Here is a 23,244-nt window from a genome sequence, read left to right on the forward strand (position 1 = left end):
GGGGGGACATCTCTCCCCGAATAAACACATCGGGGCCTTTAAGAGGGAGCGGAGAGGGGGAGCCGTCTCCCCGCACATTAATCTATCATGAGCTAATGTGTTTTTCCCATTTGTTCCTTTGTACCTCGCCGAGCTGCGCGCTCCCGGGCGCGCACACGCAGCCCGGGCGCGCTCCCGCCCGCTCGCTCGCACTCCTGGCTCTGTCTCCCATGGTTGGTTGGGCCTGAGCCCCTCGCGGAGAGAAAGGAAAGGGAAGGAAAGCGGAGCAGAAATGGGGAATACACCCTCTCAAGGCATGTCACTCTCACTATGTGCATCCATTCTTAAGTAGCAGGTATTTTTTTTTTATTTGTGTGGTTTTTGGTTTTTTGGTTGGTTTGGATTTTTTTTTTTGTTTGTTTCCCCTTCCTCCCTCCCTCCCTCTCCCTCCATGCCGCCGGGGCAGTGGTGCTGATGCCCGGGGGGTGGGGTGGGGATAAAAAATAAATAATAATAATAATAATAATAAAAAATCGCTGCTCCCCGTGCTGGAGTTTGCTGCCTGGGAATTGACACCCGGGAAGAGGAGGTTGTGGTGCTCTGGAGAAGGGGGGGGGGGATGCTGGGTGTGCCCCCCACCCACCCCGGCACAGGGAAGGGTTTGGGGGGGGGGGATGCTGAGCCGGTGCTGGGGGGGATGCAGCTTCTGGGGCTTGTTTGGTGTGGGAGCCGCTTTGCTCCAAGGGATAAATATAAAGTAGCCGGAAAGCCGCTGTCCTAGAAACACGCGTGGGGAGCCGGAGCGATGGGTGCCGGGGGGCGGGGGCTCGGCGGGGTTGCTCGAAGAAATCCGGTGTTGTGGCTGTGGCTGTTCCAGCTCCCTTGTTTGCAGCCTTGGGCATTAAACACGATGTTTTGCTGACCGAGCCGGGCTGGGGGCTGCCGGGCTCTGGATTTGCTTTCTCTGGGAGGCAGCTGGGTGAGGAGGAGGAGGAGGCTGCAGGCTGCTCTCCTACCTGCTCTCCCCCTTTTTCTCATCCCACCCCCTCCGCCCCTCTCGCTACCGAGACACAAAGGGCAGGAGCAGCCGTGGGGCTGCGGGTCGCCCCTCGCGAGGGATTTTCAGCATCCGCGCAGGAGGAGGAATCAAAAATCTGGCGCATCCCGGGCTGGGCTTGGGCGTGGAGGGGGAGGGAGGCGACGGAGGAGGAAACTTAAAAATAACTCCAAAGGCTGCTCGGCCTCCCCGTGCCACGGCCGGGTGCCCCCCGCCTGCTCGGGGGGGTGTGAAGGAGCGGAATGGGGGGGTCTGCTCTGCACCCCCCGCAGCATCGGGGCTGGGTGTGAGGGGTGGGTGTGTACGATGTGCTGTGGCCACCAGCGCTGCCCTGCCCCCTGCCACCCCCCCGCTGGGTGACAGGGACAATGCCAGGGCTGTAACGCCCATGGGTGGGGGGCCCTTTGTCCGCCCGCGCCGCGGGGAGCGCCCACCCTCCCCCCACGGCCTCTCCCCTCTTTGTTCTCGCCGTTTTCGCCCTGGCTGTGGTGGGGGGGGGGAGCTGGGGGATGCTGATGCTTTGTCCCCGCACCCCCCAACTCTCAGGGAAGTTGTTTTGGGTTGGGGTCGGCCCCGGGTATGTGCCCGGCATCTCCTTGAGGGGGCTCTGAGCAGTCACGGGGGGGTCACACCCACCCACTTCGCACTGAGGGGTCCTGGTACAGGCAGGTGGGGGGGGTGTCCCCTCCCTGGACGTGGGGCAAACGAATTCAACCCTTTGGGGTCAGACCAAGGGCCCCCAAACTTGCTCCAGCTCTGCCAGCACCTGCCTCCTGGGGGCTCTGACACTGCTGCTGGGGTGGGGGCTGCTCCTCAGGGGACAAATGCACCCCGGGGGGGGTCAGGGCAATGCCCCCATCAGAGCCCTGCGATCTCTTCAGCCCCAGCGGCGCCTCTCCCTTCTTAGCACCTTCATAACGAGGTGCTAATTAGTGCCCAACAGCCTCTCCCCCACCCCCCCGGGAGCCGCCGGCATTCACCCGCCTGTGGAAATGGCTCCGTGCTCCTTCTGCCTCGTTCCCTGGGGCTACAATCCCCATCCCCCCCGGGGGGGCCAGGAGGGTGGGGGGCAGTGAGTGGGGCCCCCCAGGTTGGCAAAGGGCGGGGGGCTTTGTGTAAAGGGAGCTTTGGTCTTTGGCAGGAGTCGCCCCCTTCCCTCCCCTCCCCTCTCGGCAGGGTGGGATGCTCGCCCTGTTTGGTTTTTCTGGAATATCCTGCTCGGGGGGGGGGGAGGTGAGGGTGGGAGATGCTCATCCTACACCTGGGGAGGTGATCTGGGAAGGGAGAGGGTGTGGGGTGGCTCTGTTTTGGGAGGAGTGATTCCGAGCACTGGTGTGGCCATTGCGCTGGACTGGGAGGTGTCTGTGGGAGTGGGGGGGGGGCTCTAGGCTCAGCCCCGGTTCCCCACGCAGGAAAGCTCCACAGCTCCCCACAAACGTGGTTTTTTCCCTTTAGGAAAAGGGAATAAAGGCACCTCTGTGCTGCACAGGGGGGTCTGAGCCCAGCCCAGAGCACATCCCTGTATCCCCCTCATCGCCTTCCTCCCCTCTCCCTCCTCTTCCCTTGGTGTTCCCAGCATCAGCCTCGCAGCAAAGGCCCAGCCTGGTGGGAAACACCCACCCGTGCTGGCCTCTCCTTGCTTTTCCCAAGAAATTCCCCATACTGAAGCCTTGCTGGGGGAGCAGTGGGGGCTTTGGGTGCTGCCTTGGAACAGAAATCCCCCCGGGGCTGCTGCTGTGGGGCTGAAAAACCCCTCTGCAGGGAGGAGTAGGGTGGGAGGGGGCCCTGCCCAGCAGCTCGGGGTTTAATTAGAGGAATTGATTCCTCTTGTTGCCACCCATCGATCCCAAGCTGCCCCCCAGGGACGTGCCAGGCACACAGGGACACGTGGGAGCAGTGACACGAGTGGAGCGTGGCAGGGAGCATCCCCAGGATGCAGAGTTTAGGGCCCGGGCTGGGGGGCACAGGGCTGGTCCCTTTTGGGATCAGAAGAAGAGGGGAATGGGCACGGGGGTCCTCAGGGTGCTGGAAGCCTGGGAAGGCTCCTGGTGTGAAATATAAAATCACGGAATGGTTTTGGGTGGGGAGGGACTTTAAATCCCACCCAGTGCCACCCCACCCATGGGCAGGGACACCTCCCACAGCCCAGGGGGCTCCAAGCCCCATCCAACCTTGGACACTGCCAGGGATGGGGCAGCCACAGCTTCTGGGGGCAACCGGGGGCTCAGCACCCTCACCCCAAAGAATTTCTTCCTATTTTCTCATCTCAATCTCCCCTTCTCCCAGTTTAAAGCCACCACCCCTCATCCCATCCCTCCAGGCCCAAAGTCCCTCCCCAGCTTTCCTGGAGCCCCTTCAGGCACTGGAAGGTGCTCTAAGGTCTCCCTGGAATCTTAATATTTTATTTCCAAGGTCATTGCACATAAATTAAAATTTTGTAACTTATTATTATTAAACCCCCCTGGGGTGAGTGAGGTGAGAGAGGCCTGGGCTGAGGTCCCCAGGGGGCACTTGGAGAGGCCTTTTGGTCAAGTTTTGCTGAATTTTGGGATTCCAAAGGCATCTGGGATTCCTCTTGGCATCACCTGGGGAGGTTTTTTTTGGGGGGGGGTCTCAGCCCCCATCCAGGCTCCATCTGCAGCAGGCACAGAGATTTGTGTGGAGCTGGGGAGGTCCCAACTCATCTCCCCAAGGACCTGCAGCTCAAAATGGGAGAGAACGTGCTGGTCCTCAGCATCTTCCTCCCACCCGTGGGGCTCCTCACCCCCCCGGGCTGTGCAGGCTGCAGGTGCACCCAGGCTCAAAGAGCCACTCAGCAAAGGAGCTTTAAATGCTTGGTAAAAAAAAAATTACTGATTTGCTCCTCGCCGCCCAATGGGGATAATAAAACTTTGCTGTCAGCTGTTTTTAGGTTTTTTTCCCTCCCCCTGTATGGTTTCCACTTTCAGAATAAATGCAAATGAAGAATTTGCTTTTTTTTTTTTTTTAAAAAAAATTCCTCTCCAACAGAAGGACTGATGGAGAGGGCTGGGTGGGGGTGGGAGGAAGATGGAAGGGGGGGAGAAACACTTATGGGTTGTTTGTTTTTCCCCCCCCCTCTGCTGAAATGTTCTGATTGCAAAGGGAGGAGAGAGAAGGGAGATGATGCATTCGGGCTCCTAACACAGCTGAGAGCTCAGGGCTGGGAAATGGAGCATCTGTGCTCCAGCCCCAAACTGGGAACCAGTGTTCCAGCTGAACTGGGAAAGGAGAAGCAAAGAGCAGCTTCTCTTCCACTCCCAGTCCTGGATCCTCCTTCCTCAGGTCACCCCGTGCTGCTCAGACCTGGGAAAGGGACCTGGGACAGAGGCCAGGCCAGGGGTGGAGGTGGCTGGAGCTGGGTCTGGGTCTCCTCCACCTCCAGTTTATATATTTTAGTTACAGCCTCTTAAAAGCCTCCACGTTTCAGGAATTGCTCAGATTTATGGCTCCTGTCCTGCAACCATCCCCAGCATCCTTGAGCTGCAGCTCCCTGGGTCAGCCCCCAGCCCCACAGAGCTCCATGGGGCCCTGGGGGGGTTCTTGCAACCCTGATGATGGGGAAGAGCCCTTGGCCTCTGCCCTGCCAGAATCTCCCCCATTTCCCACTCCCAAAGTGCTCCTGGTGAGCACCCTGGGCTTATGGGTGCCAAATCCTGGCCAGTGGCTTTTGTCCATTGGCTCCATCACCAGTGGGAGGCAGGGATGGGGGTGCTGGGGGGGGGATGCTGTGATTCCCCACCCTGTAGTCTCGACCCTAGAGGGATGGTTTGGAAAGCAGGACGTGGCAGCTGGTCTGGTTTGGTGGTTTGCTTTTTTTTTTTTTTTTTTTTTTTAATGGGGTATTTGGAGCTGAAATGGGACCAAATGGGGAAGGAGGGAGCCAGGAGGGATCCTGCAGCCAGGTGAGCACTGGGGGGGGGGGGAAACCTGCTGTGGGAGGGGGGGCTGGAGCACTGGGATGGGGTTTTGGGGGGGATGCATCACCCAGGGGAGGGTTCCCTGATCCTTTCCAAGCCCTGGGGTGCAGGATGGGGAAAGGGATGGAAATGCAGAGGTGAATCCAATGCTGGAGGAGGAAAGGGCTGCACAGGGACCTGGCCCTGGGGGCTGCAGTGCCCGAGGCTGCCAGGGCTCAGGGATTTGCTTGGACATGGATCTCCAGCTGGAGACCACGCTGTTCCTAAAGCTTTGGCATTTTTTTGGAAGCCAAATTCCTATGGAATTGGTGTGCATAAAGCAGGGGCATCCTTGCAGGGCTGCTCCCAGCCTCATGGCACAGCCTCCCCAACTCCTGGGTGACTCCTGGGTGACCCCCAGTGCTCCAGGGACCCCAGATTTTCGTCTCCTTTGGAGTCCAGGTTGCCTTAGTGAGGAATCCCAGCTCCAGCTGCCCAACATCTGGGCTGGGCAGGGGGTTTGTCTCACTCTGCTCTTCCCCAGCATCCTCTCCCTCGCTGCCGGCTCCGAGGGCTGGAATGGGGCTCCAAATCCCTTCCATCTGCCAGGGCTCAGCTCGGAGCTGAGTGGCAAAGGGAAAAGGTGTGAAAGAACCACCCGGCAGCTGAGCTCCCTCTGCGGCTGCCGCGGAGCTTGGCAAGGGCAGAGCCGGGGAGGCAGAACCTCTCCTCTCCCCTGTGCTTGGGAAGGATGCTGGCACGGCACTCAGGGTTTGGGTTTTTTTTTTATTTGGCTCAGTGGTTTTTATGGTAATGAACCAGAAGAGTGAGGGGGGAAAAAAAAAAAAGTGTCACTTTGGATCTTCATGCATGGAAAAATCCAGCACCTCCCTCCTGCAATTTAAGAGCTGGGGGAAGCAGCAGGGATGGGGGCACCGGACCCGCTGGGGCCACCTCCTGCCCTTTCCTGGCATCAGCATCCCCTGTGCTGTGACTGCCAGAGCCAGCCCAGGGGCTGCTCCTCTGCCACATCCCAGGGATGGATGAGTCTGTCCCACATCGCTCCGGCTCTGGGAAGGGCCGGGAAGGGCGGAGCGGGGTCCTGGCAGCTCCTGAGCCGGATGCTTTGGGGAGAGAGGAGGGGAGGGCAGGGTGGGTTTGGGTGGCCCGACCTCCTCCTTGCTGTTGTGGGGCTCTTTTTGATTATTTTTGCCTCCCAGAGAATTCCTTACATCCCAGACAATTTTTACCCCTGGGGAAGATCTTTGCTCGGGAGGGACCCGCAGTGCCTGGCAGCCCTGGGGACCAGTAGCCCTGGGGACCACCAGCCCAGGTCTGCGAGGGGCAGTGGGTGCGTGGGGGGGTTAGGAGGAGCTCCGGGGCTGCCAGATCCATCTGGGATCAGGGGATGTCACCCAGGGGCCTCAAGGAGGGAGGGGACACAGCGGGAGCTGCAGTGCTCTGGTCCCCATCCCCCTGACCCGTCTGGATAACCCCGTGCCTGGTCCTTTGCAGAATTAGGGACAGGGTTATGGGGGGGACATCCCAGTGGGCTCACTGGGACCAGCAAGCAGCAGAGCAGAGGCAGCTCCTGGCGTGCAACAGGCAGCCCCCTGCGGGCTGCAGATTCTGCCTCGTTTCGGGAGGATTAATGAATCCAGCAGCATTTGAAAAACATTATATGGCTCATTAAAAACACATTGCCCAGACCAAACGGGGAGTGCTGGCACCTTGCCAGCCCTGCCACATCACCTCCCCGTGCCAGCCCCTGCCACCACCCTCTGGGTGCAGGGGATGATGATGATGATGATGGTGGTGGTGAGGAGGCCGAAGGCTCCTGGCCAGGGGCATGTGGGGCCCTTTGCCTTTCCTGCCTCTTCCAGATGTTTCTGGGAGCACTCGGGGGATCCCAGGCAGCTCGGGCACGGGGGGGTCTTGGGGTTTTTTGGTGCTGCTGAGGTGTGGGTGGGTGTGCTCTGGGCATGGGTGCTTGGAGCATCCTCTGCCCTGGCACACGGAGCCACCAAGCCCTGGGGGAGCACAGGAGGTGCCCAGGGAGTCCTTGTCCCCTCAAAGGGGACCTGACTGGCAGGGTTCAGCTGAGCAAAGAGGACTGGCAGCATCTCCTTCCCCCCCTACCCACTCTTTTTCTCCCTCCTCCTCTCCTCCTCCTTTTTCTCACCTTCCTTTCAACTCTCCCTGTGGTGGAAGGACTCAAAGAGAGGAGAGCTGGGGATTTTTCAGTCCTTCCTCATCTGCTGCACTGCATGAGAAGCAAAGCCTCTAAGGGACTCTCGGGGACACTGATGGCATCTTCCCTACTTTTCTCCCTGCCCTCCTCCTCTTCCTCCCCTGCAGAAAATTGCTCCTGCCCCAGGGAAAGGCCAGGACTGGGCCAGGCTGCTCCACCAGGGCTCCTGGCTCCATCCCTGCCTCTGTTTGGATGTTCCCATGGGAGCTGCCCGGGTTCCCTGGTGTCAAACAGCATCTTCTGCAGGCACGAGGGGGACACAGGGCAGGGACTTGTGCTGCTGCCCCAAGGTTTGCACCCAGGGGCAGAAACTGAGCCTGGGGAGCCTCAGGGAACCAAGGGAGATATTTGGGTGGCTTGGGGTAGGGTGGCTTTGTGCCAAGTTCTCCATCCCCAGGCTGTGGCAGGACCTGGAGTGAATTTTTTAGCTGTCCCTGAGCTTGAAGAACTGCAGGGAGGTTCTGCTGCTCCCCGGATCATAAATAATTCACTCTTTTCAGGTGCCAGACCCAGCTCCTCAGCAAAGCAAGGTTCTGTTATCTCCCTCCCACACTTGGGGAAGCCAAGGTGCTCCTAGGGTGAGTTCTTGGCCCAAGGTGACACTGGGTGAGGAGGAGACAGAAACCAGGAGCAGGGGCCCAGCTCAGCAGGAACCCCCCCTGACCTTTTCCAAGAAAATCCTGAGCATGAAGTCCGAGAGCTCATCCTATCTCCATGGAAAATGTTGGGTGAGAGGAGCCAGGTTTATCCCCCTCTGGTTTGGGAGTCCCACTAAAAAAAAGTTGGAAGGGGTGGCTCAGGTCTGGGTGCAGTCAGGAGGAGCAGGGATGTTCCTGCAGGAAGGATCCACCCGTGGGAGCAGGAATCACCCTTGTGCCAGCTCAGGGAGTTTCCTCCTGCCTCCAGCCCACGTTTAGGTGGGTTGGGGTCCCTGGGTCCCTTTGGGGTCCCTCGCTGAGGGCTGTGGGTGCTGCAGGCACCACCAGCAGCAACGTTTCTCAGGAGCATTTCCTGACAGGTTACAAAGTGTGGCATAAATAATTCAGCCTGAGCTGCAATTATCAAAACAAATGAACAAAGAGCGTTTAGGAAGGATTTTCCACTTTTCTTCCCTGTTCTTCTTTCTCTCCCATTGTGCCTTCAAGATGATTTTTTCTCACTCTGGGCATGAAATCCATTTCCCAGCCTGGAGCCTCTGAATCTGCACCCAAGCCATGGGGATGCTCGTGGTGGAGGGGGGGAAGCTGCACATCACAGCTGACACCCCCCCGCCCCCATTTTGGGGTCTCTGAGGTGCAAACCCACCCCAAAACCAGGGACAAGGGGACCTGGCTGAGCCCCAGGGACATTTTGACTGTGGGACATCAGAGCTCCAGCAGCATCACCAAACCCTTCTCTGGCATCTATTGGGGTGCAAGGGTGAAAAGTGCCCTTCCTCACCCTATTCCCCTCATCCTCCTTCTTCTTGCTCAGCAAAAAGGGTCCTACAGAGCCCCCCTTGAGCTGCCTCACCCCATGGCTGAATGGGGCAGGGATGGAGGGAGTGACACGAGTGGGGACAGAACCAGGCTTGGGGGGTGGGGACAGATGTCCCACGGCCACGAGTGTGATGGATGAGCTGAGCTGCCTCCCAGAGCAGGGAGAAAAGGAGCCTTGTGGGCACCTCCCAGCTCTGCCCCCCCCTTGCCCTTGTCACCCAGCACCTCCAGGCACAGGGGGAGGAGAAGAAAAACCACGATGTGACCCTAAAACAAGGCTCAGAAGAGCTCTGGGGTGTTTTGCCAAGAGCCAGGCAGTGCTCAAGGGCAGGATGCTCAGGGGGGGTCTGGAGTTTGGGGGGGCAGAGGGTGGGGGAGCCCTGAGCAGTGCCCCCCCCCCTCCTTAGACCCCCTTATCTCAGTTTTTGCCATCGTGGTGTCTGTAGGGAGCATCTCAGTGTGAGGCTGCCCCCCACCACAGAGGGGGGAGCTGGGAAGGTGCTTTTTGTGCTGGGATTTTGGAGCTGCTGCTGCCTCCTGACAGAAAGGTCCAGTCTGAGCATTTGCCAGGAAAAAAAAAAAAACCCACATCTGGTAGCCCCTCACTTTTTCCATGGCCATTCCTCCTCTTCCCACCAAGCATCCCACCCTTGGGTAAGGGGGGGGGGGGTGGCAAGAGGCCCCTGGGCCAGACCCCCCCAGACTGGGGCATTTTTAGGGATTATTTCCAGCCCCTGTGTGGACATTTCCCTCTTTCCAGGGGAACAAACCCCACTCCATGTGGATGGGGGGGCCCTGGGGAGGAGGGGGCTGCTGGTTCTGTGCCCCCCAGCAGGGTGCAGCCCGGGCTCCCCCCCCCCCCCGGGTTTTCCTTCTCAGCTGCTTTCTGCTGCTGCTCTTTTGTTTCAGATTTATGGATGTGTTTGCTTGCTCTGATTTATTTGTTTCTTCCCCTCCCAACTCTCCCTCCTGGATCCCCTTCATTCATGAGTCTCCTCCTTTCCTGTCCCTAACCAGGGCTCCATGGAATTGCAGGAGGGAAGAAGCCAGGACTCTGTTCCCTTTGTTTAAAGTCTCCAGGTCAGTACGGGGAGGGGGGCAGCTCCTCCCCCCCCTCCTTGTTTCATGTTTGATGTTTGCCCCTTCCCCAACCTTCTCCCAGTGCAGGGATGGTGGGGGTGAGGGCAGCACCTGCAGCTCGGATTTTCCCAGGTGTTTTTAGGAGGTTGCTGCCTGGTTCCTGGTTTGCATCAATGATTAAGGCATCAGTTCCCACCCTTTTTGCAGGGGAAGGAGGGGTTGGAGCTGGAGGATATTCCTGGTGTTCCTGGAGGGATCAGCTCTCACCCCACCAAGTGGAGTTGGGGAGGTTTGGAGTTTTTTTTCTTGGTGGGGATGGGAGGAGAAAAACTTTCAAAGGAGGCTGAGAGGGGTTGGAAGGTGGAGGGGCAGGTGCCTGGTGTAGGAGCTGGCTCTGGAAGTGTTCTCTGGTTCAGAGGAGCTGGAAGAGGGGGAAATGTGGTGGAATCTGTTCAGCAGCAGCCCCTGCTGGGGCTGTCAGAAAAACAGATTTCATTTCTCTGGCATCTGCTGGCCCCTAACGGGCTGGGTGTTGGTGTTGCCAGAGATGGTTCCAGGGTCTCAGCAGAGGTTGCAGAGTTTCTTTTTTTTTGGGGAGGCTGAGGAGTGACCCCCAGCAGCAGCTTCCAGCTAAGGTGATGCCAAGAGCAGGAGCAGCACTGCTCGGTCCTGCTCCAGGTGAGCAGGAAACCTCCTGCCTTCAGAAATCCCAAACCTCATCTCCTCCAAGCCCCCAGCTCCCCAGAGCTCATCCCGTGGCCATTCCCCAGGGCTGGGAGCTGCAGGCACCGTGCAGCAACCCTGCAGGGACACCGTCCCCTTTCCTTCCACTTTTGGCTTCTTTATCTGGGACTTTTGTGGCCTTCTGCCCTGGACCGGGGGGCTTTTTGGGGCTGGAAGGTGAGAGGAGCTGCACCCAGGGTGAGCCTGGGGAATCAGGCAGGGCCTGGGGAGGGAAATCAGGCTGGGAATCCATGGCTGGTCCCTCCCTGGTGCTGGTGGGGAGGGCTGCAGGTCCTGCTCAGCATCTGGCAGGGGTGACACCATGGTGATGCTTGGCTGGGGTTTGGGTTTTTGGCTGGAGGTGTTAAGAGCAGGACAAGAGGAAGGCAGAGGGGAGGGGGTGAATCGTGGAGAGGATTTGTGGAGCTCAGAGGATCTTTTTAGGACCCTTCTGATCACCCAGTCTGCCCTCAGCCAGATGATGGGGGTCACAAAGTCTGGGCAGGAGCATCCCCCCCGTAACTCCTGGCTGGAGTTTTCCAAAGGAAAAAAAACCTTTCCAAAGGAAAAGCTCTGCCTTGGTCAGAGGTGGGTGATGCTGGAGAACCCCCCCAGCTGGGTGCAGGCTGTCCCCAGCTCCCTTTGCCTTCCCTCTGTCTGGCTCCTCAGCTTTCAGCTCTCAGATCTCCTTCTGTCTGAGTCTGAAGAAGATGAAAGAGCCCCCAGTCCCCAGCATCCTGACTGAGCTGAACACAGAGGCAGCTCTAAGGTCACCCCACTGCTGGGTAACGAGGCTGCTTAATGAGCTTCTCTCCTGGGGAAAAAAAAGGTGGTTTTGACCCCTTCTGGAAGCCTTTGGACTGCGAGTCCCACGGCTTGGGGACAGAAATCAGCACAGCTCTTTCATCCCATCCCAGGTTCCGGCTCTGGGTCACCCTGCAGGAAGCCCAGGGGGGTTTGAGGGTGATGTGGAAGCTTGGGTTTTATTTCCTGAGTCTTTTTGTGAGCCAGCAGGATGCAGCAGGGACTTATTAGGTGGAGCTGAGCCCTGGGGTTGAGCAAGGGGAGCCAGGAGGGTGCAGCGTGGGTGCTGGGGGTGCTCAGCCCTGGGGAAGGGGCAGTGGGCATGAGGGGTCCTGGTTTGGGCAGAGGGGTCCCTGGTGTCCCCTGGGATAGGGAAGGGGCTGCCCAGCAGTTCCCACTCCCCTTCTCCCCTTTCCAGGGCTGCCAAGTCAGGATGCTAAACCAGCCCCTGCTCTCTAAATGCTTTTCCCTGTCAAGCAACCCAGGGAGGAATAATTCAGAGTCAACAGCTTTTTAATATCTCTGTGCTTCAAGTCAATGTTCAGTGCAGTCATTTGCCTTTTAATTAAAATTACTGCTTCTCCCCCCCACGTGTAGCTTCCTCCCCTCTTTCAAAATCAGCAAACAGCCAGCCTGCCTCCCCCTCCTCCTCCTCCTCCTCCTCCTTCCTGGGGCTGTCTGAGCTCCCAGCCATGGGATGCTCCTGGTCTGGACCTCTCGGTTCTTGCCCCTCAGTGTTGTTCCAGCTCCAGGATCCTTCCCTGGTGTAAATCAGGATGGATCCACTCCAGTGAGGGGCATTTACACCAGGGAAAGCTCTGGCTCGTTGCACGTGTGCCCATGGACCATGGGCAGCTTCTCCTGGGGACAGGGGACAGGGGTCTCTTTGTCACCCAGTGCCAGCAAAATCTTGGAGTCAAGGCCAGGAGGTGCAGGAGCCCTGGGGGTGATGGAGCTCCCATTCCAAACCTGTCTGGCAAGGGATGGAGTCCTGGGGTGCAGGGGGACAGAGCAGGACTGAGAGGTCCCCAGAATAATTCTGGGAGCTGGCACAGCCCCCCTGGAGGTGTCTGCAGCTCTGAGAGGTGCTGAGCTGACGTGCTCCAGACTTGTCAGTGCTGGTGACGTCCCTGTAATTACTGTCTGGTGTGCCAGAATTAGCCTGGGAGCTGAGTGCTCTGATGCAGACGTGAGTGTCCTTGGCTGCCAGGGAGAGGTTTAACAAGTGGGAGGCTGCAGGCAGAGCTGATTCCCCCCCCCAGCTCCCTGTGCTGCTCCCCTGCCCTGCTGGGATCCAGCTTTGGGGCAGGATGGGGGCACCGGGGTTCATGGGAGGGGTGGGGGGGGGCTGGAGGGCTTGAGGCTGCCCCTGGGGAATGCATTCAACTGGTGGTTTCATCCCAAAGCTGGCTCCCTGCAGGATGCTTGAGCCTCAGCCCCTTATTCCCAGCTGTGTAAATCCCTTGGGATGGCTGTAGCATCCCGTGGCTCCAGGCAGCCCTCTTGCCACTTGTTTCTTGCCACTGTTTCTGGTTGTTCCTGGCCATGGTTGTTCCTGTCCTGGTTGTTCCTGGCCATGGTTGTTCCTGTCCTGGTTGTTCTGGCTGCCCCAGCCCCTGCCAAGCTACTGAACCTTTTATTGTAGTCCAGGGCTTGTCACTCACAGCAGAAGAACCACTAAATAGGAACGATTCAGAACCATTTAGCAGCTTCTGCTCGGGAAGAGAGAGAGACCAGGACCTCAATTAAGCTATTTGTAAATTGTTAATTTAAGCATTTCACCCCCATGTCTTCAGCTGCTCCCTCCCGCCGTTCACAAATGGGTAAAGAGCACAGAAATCCAAATGGAGCAGTGGGGAAATACCATTTAGTTCCCAGATTTCGGCAGTGGTAATGGCACTGGAGCTAACAGCCCTTTGATTTACAGCAGAGGGAACCAGGAAAACCCTGCAAGGAGGATGGAGCCCAGAGCAGTGATCCCAAGGGGATGGGGACCCCTGTGGGGGCATCAAGGATGCAGTGCTGCCTCGGATCCAGGAGCTGCCAAAACTCCTGGGCAGCCCTGGGGCCACTGAGCCCCCCCCTTGCTGCAAAATAATTGTTATATGAAATTTATCTTCCTTCTGGGCTTTGCCAGGTGCTTGCTGGGGCTGTCCTGGGGTGGTTTGGCCCAGCAGCGTCGGTCAGGATGGGTGCAACCACCCTGATTGACCCCATCCTGCTGAGTTTCCCCCCTTTGGCAGAGACAAAAGGTTTTGAGGGGTCATGAACCTCATCTGCTCCCCCCTAAAGCCCTGGGAGGAGGGAGCTTGAAGCCCCCCCCCGACCCCAGTGCTGCTCTTGGTGAGGATTTCACCTCCCTGGGCTTTGCTTTCTCTCTGCAGAGTTAGGATGGAAAAATCCTTCCAGGGACCTTGAGAAGCTGCCCAGGGTGGTGCTGGCATCCCCATTCCTGGAAGTTTCTAAAAGTTGTGGGGATGTGGAGCTGAGGGACGTGGGTTACTGGTGGCCTTGGCAGTGCTGGGTTAAACCTTGGAACTGGAGACCTCAAAGGGCTTTTCCAGCCCAAACCATTGGAGGATCAGAACCTCCATCCTGCTGCCTCTTCCTTCACGTTTCACCTTTTTGGGGGGGTTGCTGATGCGATGCCACCTCCTGTCCCGGGATGGGACCAAGCTGAGCTCCCAGCCCCGCAGCCAGGAGCAGGATTGGGCTCAGCAAGTGAAAAAAGGGAGCAAAAAGGGAGCAAAAAGGGAGGAAAAAGGGAGCAGGGTGCTGAAGTGCTGCCAGCACAGAAGTGTTTGGTGCTGTGCCACCAGCCGGCTGGGTGCTGGGTGCTGTGGGTGCCAGCCGGGACCGGGCTGGGCTGCCAGGAGGCACCGCTCGTTTTGTGCGGTTTCTTTCTTTTTTTTCTTTTTTTTTTTTTTTTTTGGGGAAGGGGGAACAAATCCTCGCTTCTCCAGGTGGGGATTTTGGTTTCCTCACCAGCTGGGGAGCAAAGCCCCAGCCCCACGGTTGCCGCGGGAACAGCTTGGGCTGGCAGCCCCTCCGTGCCCGTGGGAGGCTGGCGGGCACCGGGAGCCTGAACCGGGCCGGTCCCGGTGCCAAATCCTCCCCAAAGCTCCACCTGCTCCCCCTTGGCAGGTCCCGGGGGGAGATGCCAGCCCGGGCAGATGTTTCCTGCAGCCACATGGCTCCGGTTTCACTCCCCCGGCTCCGTTCCCTTCCGAAGCCTCTTCAGAGCTGCTTTGACACCTCTTGGGTTTGGGTTTTTTCTTTTTTTTAACTCTGGTTTAAGGAGTTTTTATTACTCAAGAACTTATCAGCCATCAGCTGGCTGAGCTTAATAAGAAAGCAGACTCCCTGGCCTTTCAGCTGTGAAATGTGTTTAGCTGGGTGATGTCAAAAGGGCTCCAATGGATTTTTTTTCCTTTTCTCCCCTGAATCTGAGCACTGCCCTGTGCTGGCTCCTGGCAGCCACCACCACCCCCTGGAATGGGAAAGGCCTCCCTGGGCTGCTCTGCTGTGCCTAGGGAAGGGCCTTTTCCCTGCCTGTGACATCCCAAGGACTGGGATGAAGTCTGCTGTATCCCTGTAGTGACAGTCCCTGGAGCCACCACCCAGCCCTCTGGTTTGAGGCTGAGCTCATGTCCTGACGTGGCCTCTCCTGGCTGGGTGATGGGTGGGTGCTGAGCTCCCATCACAGCTCCACTGGGCAGACTGGGGGCTGTATCTGAGGGTCCTTCTTGGGTCTGAATCTTTTCATCTTTAAAGCTCATCCAGTCCCACCCATGGTCAGGGACCCCTCCCCCAGCCCAGGGGGCTCCAAGCCCCATCCAAACCTTCAACACCTCCAGGGATGGGGCAGCCACAGCTTCTGGGGGCACCCTGGGGCTCAGCACCCTCACCCCAAAGAATTTCTTTCTTCTATCTAGTCTGAATCTCCTCTCTCTTTCTTTAAAACCATCACCTCTCATCCCATCCCTCCAGGCCCTTGTCCCAAGTCCCTCCCCAGCTTTCCTGGAGCCCCTTCAGGCACTGGAAGGTGCTCTAAGGTCTCCCCATGGGATCCTTCTCTTCTCCAGCCTGAACACCCCCAACTCTCTCCCCCTGGCTCCAGAGCTGCTCCAGCCCTCCCAGCAGCTCCAGGGCCTCCTCTGTGTCCTTATGTTGGGGACCCCAGAACTGGACCCAGCACTGCAGGAGGTTCTGACCAGAGTGGAGCAGAGGGGGACAATCCCCCCCCCCTCCTCACCCTGCTGGTCACAGCACCCAGGACATGGCGTGGAGGATGATTTTGTCCCTGATATCTTGTCCTTTGAGGACAATGGTCCCAGTGTCTGCAGTGTCAGGGCAGGGGCTGTGTGAATATTGCTGGATAGACTGGGGGTGTGGAGCCTGACACAAAGCCAGTCTGTCCAGTTGGGCTGGGGGGGAAAAGGAGGGGTTTTATTCCCAGTATTCCCACCCCATGACTGCCTCACTGTTTGGGTCACAAGCACAGTGCTCTGGGGGCTCCTTTGTGCTGGGGGCTGAGGGTTGTGGGGCTGAAGAGTTGAAGCATTAAATAGGAGCCAAGAGAGGGAGAAAGGCAGCAAGGGGGTGAGGAGGGGACAGCAGGGACCACGCTCATCCCAGGAGCCTCCACCAGAATGGGAGCAGGGACACGGAGCAGGATATTGGGAATCTTTGTCTGGAATCAGCTCCTTGGGCAGCTGCTGGGAGCAGAGCTCTGTCTGGTGTTGCAGATCCCATCCTCCCTTTTCCTCGGATGTTTTTATCAGCCCCTGTCTGGGAATTGCCTTGTTCCTGCTCTGCCCAGCCACGTGTGTCACCTTGCAAAGGGCTTTTTTTTTTGTTTTGGCTTTTTTTTGGGAGCAGAAGTGGCTCTTGCCCAGCTCAGCTCCGTGCTGCAGGAGCAGCCGTCACCTTGGAAAGCCCTGAAGTGGGAATTGGAAACCTTTGGATTTAGGAACAAGCGTTTGCCTCCGTTCCCCAGCAAGCCCAGTTGGGCTTTTTGGGATGCAGGGAATGGTGACAGCAGGAGCCTCCTGGGGACTGTCCCCTGTTGGGGTCTGTCCCCTGGGTGTTGGTGCAGGTGATGCTGGGATGGTGCCTGGCAGCAAGGGGGGGGTGGAAGGCTCTTGGGGTGAACCTGGGTGCTCGGTGCTGCCCTGGGCTCCTGTCCCCATCCTCTGGGAGCTCAGGTCCCTGCCTGGGGGATGGGGGACAGGGAGGTGGCTCTGGAGTGTGGGGCCCATGTGTGGAGAGCTGAGAGGCAGCAGTAGATCTGCAGGCAGGTCCTTCCCAGCAGCTCATCAGCTGCAATAATGTTTGTTTATTCCTCGTTGGCAGAGCAATCAGAATTAAAAGGTCACCCCATCCTCTGGCCCTCCCTGCAGCAGGAGGGAGCCAGGTCTCAGGGATCAGCAAGCAGGACAATTAATCCCCACTGCCAGCAGTGGTTGGGTTTCCAGCAGAGCATCCTCACCCCGATCCTGCATCCTCACCCCGATCCTGCATCCTCACCCTGATCCTGCATCCTCACCCCGATCCTGCATCCTCACCCTGATCCTGCATCCTCACCCCGATCCTGCATCCTCACCCTGATCCTGCACCCTCCTCCTGCCCCAAAACCTCCAGCTTCAGCCCTAGCATCCCCATGGGGCAGGAGCACAGGGAAATCTCCCCTTTTGCTGGGGGTCCTGGCACATGGGAGGGGTGGGCAAGCACCCCAACCCTGCTGTTTGCCCTTCCCCAGGGCTCCTCACCTCCCATGGGGGCTCAGAGCCCTTTGCAGGAAGTTTTACCCCAAACCCCGCCAAGGCAGAGATGCTCTTGGCCCCAGACTGTGGGAAGGGGGGGAAGGAGCCCCCGTGGTGTGTGGGATGAAGGATCCAGCCCAACCTCCTGGCTCAGTGCTCTCCAGAAGTGCTCAGCCAGGAGGTGCCAGATTTTTTTTTGGGGGGGGATCATCCTGGCCATAAATCTGCCTGCCTGTGCCAGCCTGACTCACGGCTGCGGCTGTTCCAGAGCCTGGATGGGCTCCAACCAAGAGCTCAGAGCTCCCAAGTTCTTTCTTCTTGCCCTGCCACCTGCTCCCAACTTTATCCGTGCCTCAGTTTCCCCTTCTGCAGACTTGGGACCAAAGCTGCCTCCTGATCTATGGCAGGAGGGTTTCTGGGCTCTCCAGGAGCCACCTCCTGAGCTGTTTCTCTTCCAGCAAGGTCCATTCTTTGGCTCCCATCCCAATCTGCCCTTTCCTGGGCTTTGCAGCCTCTGCAAATGGGGTTTCCTGGAGCAATGCTGAGGCTGCCCCAATTCCCAGTGGATATTTAAAACTTCTGGCAGGCAGAAATGCAGCTCTTGGCTCTCTGGGGTGCAAAGGTCCCTGTCAGGCTGTGTGCAGGTGGTTTTGGGGGGGGTTCAATCCCATTTTGGTGTTTGGGTGCTGCTGGCCTGAAGGGGATCCTTGCAGGAGAGCCCAGGGCTGTGTTGGGGGGGTCCAGCTCCTGCTGGGCTGCTTTACATTGGGGTCCAGCTGAGTTTTGGGGTACCCGTGGCTGGGTCAGCATCTCCTGAGGACCCTACGAGAAGGGGCATGGAAACACCCCCCAAAATGTGGGGATGTGCAGCCAGGATCTGGGTGCCAGGGGGTGGCAGAGGGGCTCTGGTTTCAGGTGCATCCTCCAGGTCGGTTCCACGGGTGGCACTGGCAGCCCGTGGCAAGCTGTTGGTAGCCCGTGGCAAGCTGTTGGTAGCCCGTGGCACGGTGCTGGTGGGCAGGGGCAGGGTGGCAGTGCTGCTGGCTACGTGTGGCTGGCTCCCAGCCCTGGTGATGTGGTCGAGGGGGCACGCTGACATTTCCAGAGGAAGAGAGGGGAAAAAAATAAAAAACGAGGAAAAAAATTTTAAAAACCCACAACAAAACAACAAAAAAACTTTACCCAGAAACCCACGGGGAGCTCTGGAACGCCCGAGCCAGAGAAAAGAGGAAGGGAGACGGAGAGCAGAGAGGAATAAAAGAGGGCAGGGGGGTGAAAGTTGCTGGGGAAGGGGGGGCTGGGAGCACTGGCAGAGCACCAGGAGGATGCGATGGCCGCTGGCAGAGAAACTGGGACAGGCACTGGAACCATCCCCACCTCCCGTGGGCCCCGTTAGCTGGGGGACAGGAGTGGGGGGAACCCGGGGGTGACAAGGACCGTGGTGGCCGCAGACCCTGGAGCTCTGGGATCGTCCCCGCAGCGGCTCCGTGGCCCCCAGAGGAGGGGTCGGTGCTGGGCTGGGAGGGCTCTGCCTGGCTCAGCACCCACAGATCCCTGCGTGGGCTCCCACAGATCCCTGCGTGGGCTCCTGCAGGGCACTGAGAAGGTCGGTACCACCCCCCTGAAGCCCTCTCCCCTGATTAATTAGGGAGGGGTTTTCTGTAATTCCCCGAAATTCCTGAGGCAGCTCCGGCCATCTCCTGAGATGGAACCTGACAGGGTTGCTTTAAATGCCAAGGGATGAGTTCAAACCCCATTTGCAGTTGGTTTAAACATATGCGAGGAGATGCGTGTGTTTGTCACACAGATCAGGGGCTTTTTTTAATTTTTTTTTTTTTTTTTTTTTTTTTTGGAGCCCGCCCTGCTCCCAGCTGTCTCCTGCTTCCTCTTCCCTCGCCCGGGTGTCACCGATGCTGCCTCGCTGGGCCAAGCATCCCCTGGGCATCCCCCCCGGAGCTGTGCCCAGGCTGTGGGAGCAGGAGAGACCCCCCCAGCCCCCCGGGGACTGCCGACTGCCTCCTCTGCCCGTGGGTATGGACACGGGGGGGGGGGACACGGAGGAGGGGACACGGAGGGGGACGTGGTGCTGCCGGTGCCTTGGGGAGGGTCCCAGCCCCGAGAGGGTGGGCTCTGAGCCCACGGGTGATGGTGTGAGCTGGGCTGGCTGGCAGGGGGGGGGAGGCAGCTGATTCTGCTGCCCTCCTTTTGCTTGACTAAACCTCTGCTGGCTGGACAGCTTCTGCCTGGAGGTGCGGGAAGGGCTGGGGGGGTCGTGCAGGGACAGGAGGGGGGGCATCTGCCCCCCAGGAGGATGCAGTGGCCTTGGCCTGATGCCACGAGACCCTTCCGAGGGGGTCTGGGCACCTCGGGCTCCTCGTGCCCTGGGGACAGGGGACACATCCCTGCAGCATCCCTGTGCTGGATGGAGCCTCTGAGGGGGGTGACAGGGAACCCCGGGGGGGTCTGCCCTGTGTTTGCAGCTTGTGCGTGTGCTCTCCTGTGTCTCGGAGGCTTTGGATGGGGAGCTGAGCAGATATTCCGTTTATTTTTCCAGCATTTTTGATTTTTAACTAGCTGTGACTAACCAGGCTGGCAGAGCCGAGCTGTGACCAGCCACCTACGTGCTACCTGTGTGCTTAGAAATAGGGTTCTGTTCCCCACCCCTTCTTTGGAGCATCCCTGAGCCCCTCAGGAACACCCAACCAGCATCTTCCAGCCTCACTCCTGCAGCTCCTGGGGTCCAGCACCCCCCTATCTGGTTGGGGTCATCCCAAAATGCAAGGGCCCCCCTCAATTCCTGTGGGAGCAGGGATGGGGGTCCAGGATGGGGCCTCTGGGCACCCAGGTGGGTGGTGGAGCTGTGAAAGCCAAATCTTTGAGTTTGTTCCCTGTGGGCCAAGTTGTGCTGAGCTGAGCAGGGCTCTCCCTGCAGCATCCAACGTGGTCCCACCACGCCAGGGAAGGGATGGGAAATCTTCTTCCTGGGTGTTTTCTCCTGGACCTGAGCAATTTGGTGCCTCCAGGCTGAGGCTGTAATCCCAGGCCAAAGGGCAAGGGCTGGGAAAGCCAAGGGGTTGCTTTGAATTCTTCCTGTAGTGGCTTTTTTGGGAGGGCAGCAGATTACCTGCAAGCTACAGGTTACTGGTGAAGGCTGGAGATGAATCCCTGCTCCCAGCAGCTGCTCTCCCAAGCATTCCCTGTCCCTCCCTCCCTCCATCCATCCATCCCTCCCTCCCTGCCCTCTGCTGCCCCAGGAGCTGCTCTGGGGGCTGTTTCCTTGCAGCAGGACCCCGTCCCCCACCATTCCCCTTCCTCTGCTCCTTGTCCTCCCTCTCCCCACCTCCCTCCCTCTGCTCTGAGCTGAGAAACCATCAATTTGGTGTCTTGAAGGGGGGGCAGTTTCTCGTTTTTTCTGGCACCTGATAGATTGGAATTGATTTCCAGAGCAATTTTCCTCAGCAGCTCAAGGCAGGAGCAGCCAGGACCTGGCTTTGCAGCACGGGGTTGGGGGGGGGGGGGCTGTGTTCTGGGGGCTATTTCTGATTTTGTGGCACTGGTCTGTGCTGGCAATCCTCCAGCAAGGCAGGGAAAAGAGGGATGGAGACGACAGCTTTGCAGGTGATGGGGGCAGACCCTTTCCTCCCCCAGCCCCGTGCCTCAGTTTCCCTCTCTGACCCAGAGCCAAGGGGGATCCCCGGGCTTGGACCTGGCTGGCGCCTCCGGGGCTGTCCCCATCCCAGTTGCCAGGCTGTGCCACCCCCAGTCTCTGCTGCTCTGTGGGTGGGAGACAGGACCACAATGTGCTTTGTGTTTCTGCTGGGAAGATCCGGGCAGGGTCCAGCCTCTCCCCTCCTTTATTTTTCCTTTATTTGGCGTCCCCAAGCTGCTGGCACCTCCCCAGCCCCTGTGCTGTCCCTGCCAGCTGAGGGAGGATGGGGCTTCTTGCCAGGGCACGTGGGGACCCTTTCTCCTCTGGTCCCTGGCAGGGGATGCTGTGTCCCAGGCAGGGATGCTCTCCGTGTGCAGAGGATGCCACCAGCTCCTGCCAAAGGCTGGAGAGGCAGCTGATGGCAGGGGGACAGTGCCACTGCCACCCTTCCCCTGCCACCCCACCCTCCCTGAGCTCCTCTGGAACCAGGGCAGCTCCTCTCTGCCTCCTGCTGCACCAGGGATCGATGCTTCCCACCCCTCTGGGGAGTCCCAGGAGACCGGGATAGGTGGGGACACCCCCTCACCCCACGGATGCTTCAGCAGTTGGACTCGGATGCTCTTTTCCAACCAAAAGGCTTTTGCTGACCCCGGGCTGCCCTTCCCGCAGGGCACCGGGGACATTCCCACCTGGTGGCTTCCTGATGCCACTGAGCTTGGCTCTCTGGTCACAGCTGTGCTGCCCTGGGTGTCTGCAGCAACCTGCCCCTTGCCACCGGGGCTGGGGGTGGGCTGGGGGGGTGGTGGCTGCTCCATCTGGGAGCCCTGGAGCTCTCCCTGGTGTTTCCAGCTCTACCAGCTGCCGAGCTGGGTGCTGCAGGGGGGAGCAGAGGTGCTGGGCTGTCATGGAGAGGCCACACCGGGCTTGTTTTTCACCCCCTGATTGCACGGTCAGAGCCCACCCCGCCTCCTGACTGTGCTACCCCCGGCCTGGAGCTGGCAGGAGATCCTGGGGAGATGCTGAGCAGAGGAGGCAGAGGCAGGAGGAGGGAGGGCAGCACCCAGCTTGTTCTTTTCAGCTGCTGCAGGGGTCAGGGGAGCTGCAGGTCGGGGTGAGCAGGGCTGGAGAGCTCCTCGGGTCTGGGGTCCCCTTCCCACAGGGACCAGAGGGATGTGAGGACAGGGCTCTGGGCAGATGGGTGCTGGTCCTGATCCTGAGCACAGAGCAAGTGCTGCACCCATGGGAGTTCGAGGGTGAACTCCTCTCCCCTTCCCACGGGTGATAACACCCGCGGAGGTGGGAACTTGGCTGCTGCTTTTTTTGCGGGGTTGTCCAGATGGGATTTCTCTTTGGGTTTGCATTTTGAGGATGATGACATGGGAATTTATCCGGGTGTTTCTCTGCTTCCAAAGCCGAGGAGGTGGGTGAGAGGCAGGGCAGCAGGGCAGGAAGGTGCCAGCTGGAGCACCCCGAGCTGCGGGCATGGAGCACCCGGTGTGCACCGACACGGCACCCATCACGGGGTGCAGGGGGGTGCAGGCAGCACCCAGGGCAGGCAGCAGCTGGGGAGAGGCTGAGCCAGGTCTGCAGGGTCACCTCCAGACTGCCACAGTGTGTGCTGGCTTTCCTTCGAGCAGCCAAGGGGTGTCCTGGTGGAAGGGGGGGCTGTGGGATCTCCGCTACCCGGCTGGGAAGATCCCGATAAAAGGGTCAGCGGGTGGTGATTTGGTTTTTTTTTTTTTCTTGGTTCTCTCGGAATTTAGGAGTGAAAAGCTCGGCGGGGAGCCCCCCACCCACTGCTGAGCCTGGGCAAAGCTGCAGGTCCGTGCTGAGGGAGTGGGGAGAGGAGATGGGGGAGTTGCATCCCCCCTCCCGAGGGGCTGCCGGGCTCTAGCATGGCCGGGGTGGGAGCTTTGTCCTGTTACTGGGGGGCTACTGGTTCCTCGTGGTGGCTTTGGCATCCCCTGGCTTTTCCCTGGAGCTTTGCTGCCAGGTCTCCATCGGTCCAAGAGGATGAGAGAAAAGGGGCAGCACGGCCATCAACTTCTCCCATCCTCACCTCAACCCTCCCGTGCTGGGGTGAAACCCGGGTCTGTCCCCTCCCGGCATCCCCACGGGACAGGGACACCCAGAGCCGAAGGGCTTGGGCCAAACCAGGGCCCCTTTTCTCTGCAGATTGGTTTAAAAGCAGCAGCTCTGGCTGCCTGAAGCACGGGTGATGGTTGGACCCGGTCGGGATTCGGCCGTGCCGGGGGTGGCAGGTGCTGGTGGCTGTCCCCGGAGTGTCACTCGCCTTGTCACCACGGCTTTGGGAGGGGACACACATGGGGGTCCCGGCACTTCTTGGCTGTGGTCACTGGAACCGTTCTGAGGGTGAGATGGGAGCTTGGAGCAGATTCCTGGGGGGGGGAAGAAGGGGGGGAGGAGATGGATCACCGTGTCCCCATCCCCAAAATAAGTGCAGCTGGCGCAGGGCCGAGTGACAGCCCCTCCCTCCTCCGGGGGCAGCGATGCCTCTGACGATCCTGCTGGGCCAGGGGG

The 23,244-nt window shown here is 59.2% G+C and overlaps 2 protein-coding genes across 2 annotated transcripts in view; both read left to right on the forward strand.

Annotated features, from left to right (window-relative positions):
* Positions 1-1,081, forward strand: part of PCGF2 (polycomb group ring finger 2) — a 97,042-nt gene extending 95,961 nt beyond the window's left edge. Inside the window, exon 11 of the mRNA XM_071728810.1 lies at positions 1,067-1,081. The gene's annotated coding sequence lies outside the window, so the exon portion shown is untranslated. The remainder of the gene's footprint in view (positions 1-1,066) is intronic.
* Positions 179-23,244, forward strand: part of SRCIN1 (SRC kinase signaling inhibitor 1) — a 61,073-nt gene continuing 38,007 nt past the window's right edge. Inside the window, exon 1 of the mRNA XM_071728784.1 lies at positions 179-334. The gene's annotated coding sequence lies outside the window, so the exon portion shown is untranslated. The remainder of the gene's footprint in view (positions 335-23,244) is intronic.

The sequence above is a fragment of the Heliangelus exortis genome, chromosome 29 (assembly GCF_036169615.1).
Source record: "Heliangelus exortis chromosome 29, bHelExo1.hap1, whole genome shotgun sequence".
NCBI classification, from domain to species: domain Eukaryota; kingdom Metazoa; phylum Chordata; class Aves; order Apodiformes; family Trochilidae; genus Heliangelus; species Heliangelus exortis.